Raw genomic sequence first — 8,251 nt, 5'->3', positions numbered from 1 at the left:
AAGGGAGAAGGTACGTCGAAAGCCGAAAGGGGGTGAGAGGTGCTTATCCTCGGTCAGTCGTCACCTCAGACAGTCCTGTTCCGACCTCCCAGGCTGCTCTTGACCGCTGTAGAAAAGGCGTGTCTGATACGTATGTCTCTTCACCTGATCCTTCTCCCAGACGTAATTGGCGTTACGAATCAAGACCAACGAAGAGAAGGTGGAACCGGGATGTGCAATCTCGCTCTCCCTCTCCCGGTTCGAGTAGCAGAGAACCTGATCCTTCGGAAGACTATTTCGATGTTCCTGTTAAGAGAACGAAACGGAGAGTCCTTAGCCCAGTTAATCCTGCTAAACTCCCTGCTTCTTCTGCCAGCGCTCCCAAACAAGCCGTAAGACAACTGCCTCCTTCGGAACCGCGAGAACCAGCAGAGGTTGCTAAAGCTTTCATGGTTGTTATGCAGGAACCACTTACATCGTTAGTTCAAGCTTTCAGCCACCCTCCTTCACAGTCCGTCAGACGTAAGGACGTCTCTTTACCTGTTAAGAGATCATCTTCTAAGAGGGAACTTAATATCTCTCCCAAGAAACCTCTGCGCACTTCGTCGGCCGTACGACAACGCACACCCTCTTCATCGGCACGATGTCAGGAAGTTACTTCCTCCCGCTCTCGGCGTCAGGACGATACTACCTCTCGTTCTCGGTGCCAGGACGATTCCGTTTCTCATTCGAAACGCCAGGACGTTACCGCCTCGTTTTTTTAGGAAACAGGAAGAATGCAGTCTGCATTTTCAAGACGAAGGCAGCCTGCATTTTCAGGACGAAAGCAGCCTGCCTTATCAGGACGATTACGTTTCTCGTCATCGTGACGATACAGCTTCTCGCCGACAGGATGTTAGCAGCGCTCGGCGCCAGGATACAAACAGCTCTCGGTGCCAGACTGCTTGCAGCCCAACTCTTCAAGATGTTATCCTTGAGCAGGACCTCGAAGATATTTCGGAAGAGGAAGAAAAACCTGCTGACTCTACTAGTGATTATAAGGTTCTATCTCGCTCTCTTTTGGAACTTTATGGGGGGGAATTTCAACTTTCGGCCCCTCGTTCTCCTCAGTCTCAATTTACCAGGAAAAAAGCTACAAAGTCTTCTGCCTTCATCAAAATGAAACTTTCAATTTCGGCCAGGAAAGCACTCGCTAAGGTGGATGATTGGATGAAGGAACGGAGACAAGCTGTCAAGACCACCTTTTCTTTCCCACCATCTCGGCTCTCTTCCAAGGCCGGTATGTGGTATGAGACGGGAACTTTTGGGGTTAAGAGTGCCTTCCTCCTCCCAAGGTGACTTCTCTGCTCTTGTGGACTCGGCAAGAAGGCATGCTTTAAACTCTGCCAAGGTGATGTGGTCCATGTCGGAGTTTGATCACCTCGTCAAGGGAATTTTCAGGGTTTTCGAGGTTTTTAGCTTCCTGGACTGGTCTCTTGGACTCTGGCCAGGAAGACTGAACTCCTGGAGGACACGAGGGATCTGATGAGTATCATGTCCTGCATGGACAAAGCTCTAAGGGATGGGGCAAATGAATTGGCTTCCCTTTTCTCAGCAGGGGTCTTAAAGAAGAGGGTCCTTTTGTGCTCCTTCACCTCTAGATCTGTGACTGTTGCCCAGAAGTCGGAGCTGCTTTACGCCCCTTTTTCACGTTATCTCTTTCCCGAAGCTCTGGTCAGAGATATCTCCCTTTCTCTGGCACAGAAGGCTACTCAGGACCTTTTGTCTCGGTCTGCTAGGAAAACCTTACCTGTTGCTCCTGCTCCTCTGAAGAAGGAAGCGAAGAAGTTTCAATAGCCCTTTCGGGGCAGGGCCTCCTCGAGAGCGGATTTTAGGGGGAGAAGACAAGAGTCAGGGCCAAGGACCAGCCGAGGTGCGTTTAGGCCCCGATCCAAAAAATGAGAGGGAAGTCCTCCAGACAACAGTAGGGGCAAGACTGTCTCGTTTTTGGCAGTCTTAGAAAAGGAGAGGGGCAGACACCTGGTCCCTCTAAATCGTCAAGGAAGGTTACAAGATCCCCTTTTTAAAGAAACCACCTCTCTGACACTCCCCTAGCCTTAGTGGCTCAGTACACCGACGCGGGGAAAAGAGAGGCTCTTCTGGAGCTAGTCGACCAGATGTTGGTCAAGGGAGCAATAGAGCCAGTTCAAGACCTTACCTCCCCAGGCTTTTACAATCGCCCTTTTCTGGTTCCCAAGAACTCTGATGGATGGAGACCAGTCCTAGATGTCAGCTCTCTGAACGCCTTCGTGGAGAAAACAAAGTTCTCCATGGAGACGACTCAGTCAGTGCTGGCTGTAGTTCGTCCAGGCGACTGGATGGTATCTCTCGACCTGCCGGACGCTTATTTTCTCGTCCCCATTCATCCGTCTTCAAGGAGATATCTGAGATTTGTGTTCCAGGGCAAGTGCTTCCAATTCAGGGCACTTTGCTTCCAATTCAGGGCACTTTGCTTCGGTCTCAGCACAGCTCCCCAAGTTTTCACCAGACTTATGGCGAATGTGGCAGGCTGGTTACACCGGGAGGGGATAAGGGTATCCTTCTTTCTAGACGACTGTCTGATCCGATCACAGTCGAAAGAAAAATGTCTGGAGGACCTACTGAAGACATATACGATGACTCAGGACCTGGGACTCATCGTCAACTGGGAGAAGTCTCAGACCGAGCCGAATCAGAGTATTCTCTATTTGGGGATAGTTCTGAATTCAGTTCTTTTTCGGGCTTCTCCCTCCCAGGAGAGGCAGACCAGGTACCTAGACAAAGTCAAAGAATTTTTAAAGAAACAGGAATGCTCAGCGAAGGAGTGGATGAATCTGCTGGGAACTCTATCCTCCCTAAAGCAGTTTGTCCCGTTGGGGAGACTGCACCTAAGGCCTCTGCAACACTTCCTCGCAAAGGTTTGGAACAGAAAGATCCAGGAGGACTTCTTTTCTTTTCCCATACTGACAAAGATCGAGGATCTTTTGATGTGGTGGCTGGACCCAGCTCTGTTGGGAAAAGGGATCTCCTTGTACAAGAAGAACCCCAACCTAGTGTTCTCAGATGCGTCCGAGTCAGGCTGGGGAGCAACACTAGGGAACAAAGAGGTTTCAGGTATTTAGGAACGGAGTCAGATCAGTTGGCATATCAACAGGAAGGAATTGATGGTCATTTTGTTAGGGCTAAAGGCCTTCAAAACCTCGGTGTCAGGAAAGACTGTGGAGATCAATTCAGACAACACCACAGCTCTCGCGTACATAAGGAAACAAGGGGGAACTCACTCCCTCTCTCTGTTCACAACAGTGAGAGCGCTTCTCCTTTGGGCGAACGAGAACAAGACTCTGCTGTTGACGAGGTTTGTTCAAGGGCAGAGAAACATCAGGGCAGACATGCTCAGCAGGAGGGGACAAGTTCTTCCCAGAGAGTGGACTCTCAACCCGCATGTCTGTCGGAGCCTCTGGAAGTTGTGGGGCAGACCTGTAATAGACCTTTTCGCCTCCAGGTTGAACAAGAGGATCCCCAACTACTGCTCCCTAGTCCTGGACGAAGAAGCTGTTGCAGTGGACGCCTTCTTGATGGATTGGACGGGGTTGGACATGTATGCCTTTCCCCCGTTCAAGATCATCAATCTGGTTGTCAGAAAATTCGCTCTCCTCGATTTGGAACGAATGATCCTAGTGGCTCCATTCTGGCCTACAAGGGAATGGTTCACCGAAGTGGTAGGCAAGCTGATGGACGTTCCAAGAAGACTCCCGGTAAGTCCAGATCTTCTCTGATAACCCCACTTCGAGAGATTTCATCAAAACCCCCTCGCTCTCAATCTGATTGCCTTCAGACTGTCGAGAAGCTCGTTAGATCTCGAGGCTTTTCGGCACAAGCGGCGAAAGCTATTGCCAGAGCTAGGAGGATCTCGTCACAAAGAGTCTACCAGTCAAAGTGGGAGACCTTTAGAGCTTGGTGCAAGAGGCACAAGGTTTCCTCGTCCTCTACCTCTCTAAGCCAGATTGCAGACTTTTTGTACCTCAGGCAGGATGCTAAGCTGGCTGTATCTACCATTAAAGGATACAGGAGCATGCTCTCAACCGTCTTTAGGCATAGAGGCTTAGAGTTGTCTCGGAATAAGGATTTGCAGGACCTCATTAGGTCCTTTGAGACGACGAAGCAGGTACAGTTAAGACCCCCATCTTGGAACCTGGATGTGGTGTTTAAGTTTCTGTGCTCCAAGAAATTTGAGCCTATCTCGCAAGCCTCTCTTAGAGATGTGACTAAGAAAACCCTCTTCCTTTTGACTCTAGCGACTGCCAGAAGGGTCAGCGAGGTCCAGGCAATCGAGAAGCGTGTAGGCTTCAATCAAAATGGAGCGGTTTGTGCCTTAAGGTTCGACTTTCTCGCCAAGAACGAGAACCCTTCGAAACCCTGGCCCAGGACTTTTGAACTCCCTAACCTCACGAACCTAGTGGGTCAGGAACAGGAAAGCCTCCTCTGCCCGGTTAGGGCTCTCAAGGCTTATTTGGCCCACACTAAGAACGTGAGGGGTGCATCCAACTCGTTATGGTGTTCGGTGAGGGATCCTCAAAAAACCCTGTCAAAGAATGCTTTGTCCTTTTTCCTGAGGGAAACTATTAGGGAAGCCCACCTCTTATGTGAGGAAGAAAACTTCGCCCTGTTGAAAGTATGGGCTCACGAAGTAAGAGCCATTGCTACCTCACTGGCATACCGGAAAAATATGTCAGTTAGGCAGATCATGGACGCAACGTTCTGGAGGAGCAACTCTGTCTTCGCTTCTCATTACCTCAGAGAGGTAAGAGTGGACTATGACAAGTGTTATATCTTGGGCCCATACGTAGCTGCGGCTTCTGTATCAGGCAAAGGAGTTACTACCCCCACTCAACCTTAGTTTGTGTACATGTATATAAGTTTGTGTTTTTTATGGTTGTCTGAGGTCCTCGTCTTGTGGTACGGTTCCCTCAGTCCAGATAGATAGCTTATATCTATTTCTGCAAGGTTAGATGGTTAGTTTGAGTAAGGTTGCAAGTTCTTTTTTATTATATGGGGCGAAGGTAGTTTCTGAAGTCTAGTCAAGTTGTTGGTCCTACCCCTTTGACAGACTCGATTGAGTTGTTTGCAGTGTAGCAGGTCTACTCCTGGCTGAACACTCCCAAGGGAAAGCGACTCTAGAGGCAGTAACCTTTGAAGTCTGCTACCTTAGCAGGTAAGGAATCAAGATGTTTTTTCTCCTACAACTCTCTTGTTGTTTCCCCAACTATGTTTTCTGTCTGTTTCCCTCCTCCAAATGTGTGAATCAGCTATATATATATAACTGCCAGGTAAGTACTATTCATAAAAATGGAGTTTTTATGATAAAACTAAGTTTTATGAATACTTACCTGGCAATTATATATATAAGCCCACTCACCTCCCCTCAGGAGACAGGTCGGGCAAAGATAATCTGAGGAACAGAAAACGGGAATGATTCCAGGTACCACCCTGTAAGGGTTGTTAACCATCTAACCACACAACCACCACAAGGCGGTTGTCGCGATTTTCGATTAAATTCTGCCGAAGTCGGAGACTCGGCTATATATATATAACTGCCAGGTAAGTATTCATAAAACTTAGTTTTATCATAAAAATCCATTTTTTACAGACAGGTTCTGTACTGAAATCTCTTCCCCATCCTCCTAGACATTGGGTAGGAGGGATGAAATGTATGCAACCCATTTCTCATATAGACCATACATCAGACAATATCTTTACGGATATACTGTAGGATACTCCGCGGGATGCTGGTAACCTGGTAGGGACCTAGCCAAACAATGAAACAACTCTTATGCTCAGCTTGTTGCTATTATTATTAGTACTAGCTAAGCTACAAATCTAGTTTGAAAAGCAGGATGCTTTAAGCCCTAGGGCACTAACATAAAAAATAGCTCAGTAAGAAATGGGAATAAGGAAACCTAGAAAAGTGTCAGTGTACCCTTAACCTAGAGAACTTTTAACCCAAGTTAATGGAAGACCATGGTAGTCAACAAAGGCTATGGCACTACCCAATACTAGAAAAAAATTATTTGATTTTGGGGTATTGTCCTCCTAGAAGAGCTGCGTACCATAGTTAAAGAGTCTCTTCTACCATTACCAAGTGGAGAGTAGTCATAAACAATTACAGTGCAGTTATCCCCTTGAGCGAAGAAGAATTATTTGGTAACCTGTGTTGTTAGGTGTATATTGAGAGGAGAATGTGGAAAGAAAGGCCTGGCTATTTGGTGTATGTGTAGGCAAAGGAAAAATGAGCCTTAACAAGAAGAGAGGTATCCAATGTAGGAGTGTTATCCACCTGAAAAGTCCTAGGTGAAGGTTAGAATAGCATTTCAGTGAGCTAGCAGCGGGTAGGGCTTCGCCGGCTACCCGCCAATAACTACCAAAAACTCCTCATAGATTTTAACAGCTAACTTCGATTGAAGGACTCTGGTTTGTTTAGTTAGGAAAAATAAAGCAATTTTTAAAAAAATTTTGTGATGAATATATTTTTTGTTTAAATTTGGATCCTTTGACTAGTGTTATAGTTGGAATCCAACATAAAGAAAATACATAGTTTAGAAGCTATGTTTTATTATTAGCTTTAAAAACAGCTTGCTGAGTAACTAATGATCCAAGATATTTTTACAAAGCATAGATGCATGATTAAACAGAACCTGTTAGAAACATTGTGATGAAGGAAATAACTAATAGTTCATTTGGAGCATACATTTTTATATATACCAAGCATTGTAAAGGAACAAAATATATGGTTTGGGTTCTAAATAATAAAATGCATTTTAAAGAATAATTATCAGACTTTAGCAAAGATTTCTGGCTGAATGTTTGTGAAATTCTCTAACCCTGTAGAATACAATCCATAACAGAACAATGGCCTGAGGCCCTTCAAATTACCACCCTCACTCCTTAGCATATAATGCTTCTGGGTGAAAACATTAGTGGACAGTTTAGCTAGAAATAAAGTGCTCCCATGTAGAATATCATCAACCCCTCCATGGAAATTACCGGATATATCTTTGTTAATGTTTTATTGGTATAACAAAGAACATGACTGACTATGAAGCCAGGGTGCTCTTCATGGAACATGTTGAAGAACACAGAAACGACTTTTATATACTGTATACTGATGGCTCCAAAGCTGATGCTAGCATTGGATTTGGAGTATATAGTAGTGCTTTTAATTTTACAGGTGCACTTCCTCTAGCATCCTCTATATTTAGTGCTGAACTATGTGGCATACTAACCGCTATTGAGAAAAGAGCATTATGAGATGAGGGCAAGTTTACCATTTTTAGTGATGCAAAAAATGTCCAAGCTTTCAAAGTTTTTAATTCCAATAATCTTTTAGTTTTTCAGATTTTAGAGTGGCTTTTAATTATTGGTGTGAAAGGTACAACAGTTAGATTTTGCCGGGTTCTGGCACGTAGATGTGTGTGGAAATGAGAAGGCGGATTCACTGGCAAAGAGTGCTACAGCCGAGTTGCTACCAAGAAGGTATCCCATTCTCTGTAATGATGTAGCTACAATTGAGAATTTTATTTATTATTGGCAACAGCATTGGGATAGTTTACTTGAAAATAAGATGAGAGAAATAAGTAATGTTATATCCCCTTGGAGGTATAACGGAATGCCCCGTAATTGGGACACTACGCTTTGTCGTCTCTGCATTGGTCACACTTGGATGACGCATGAGATTTTGCTGGCTGGCCAATATCAACCTTATTACGTCGTCTGTTTGATACTATTGACAGCGAGGCATTTGTTAACCGAATGCCATGCATTAGTAGTGAGAGAGATAGATATATGATAGAGGCTTCTTGAGGTGAGGATGGCAAGTTCATTTAGCTTTATTTCTGAAGCAGGTCTTCTGAAAGACATTTAACTTTTAGAATGACATCTTTGCTTTTATGGTTTTAATTGAATATTATTTTTATTTTTTTTTATTTACGATAAACTATATCGGTGACAATGACCTTAGATGTCAGGATGGCAGAAAACCTCCAATCAATCGCTCCTCACTGTTTTTGCGCTATGCACTAGTCAAAGGGACTATATATAGGGCCAAGACAAAAGGTAATTTAATTCTGACGCAATTAAATTTATATCCTCCAGGCTGTAATTGATCTAAACCTTGCTAAAGCTGGGGTACCGTTAATAACTTTGCTATACTAGATGATCGTAAAGGCATGCTTAATTGGGTCTTGTAGAACCAAAGTAT

This window comes from Palaemon carinicauda, chromosome 40 (assembly GCF_036898095.1).
Source record: "Palaemon carinicauda isolate YSFRI2023 chromosome 40, ASM3689809v2, whole genome shotgun sequence".
NCBI classification, from domain to species: Eukaryota; Metazoa; Arthropoda; class Malacostraca; order Decapoda; family Palaemonidae; genus Palaemon; species Palaemon carinicauda.
Note: the sequence above shows the minus strand (reverse complement) of the source record.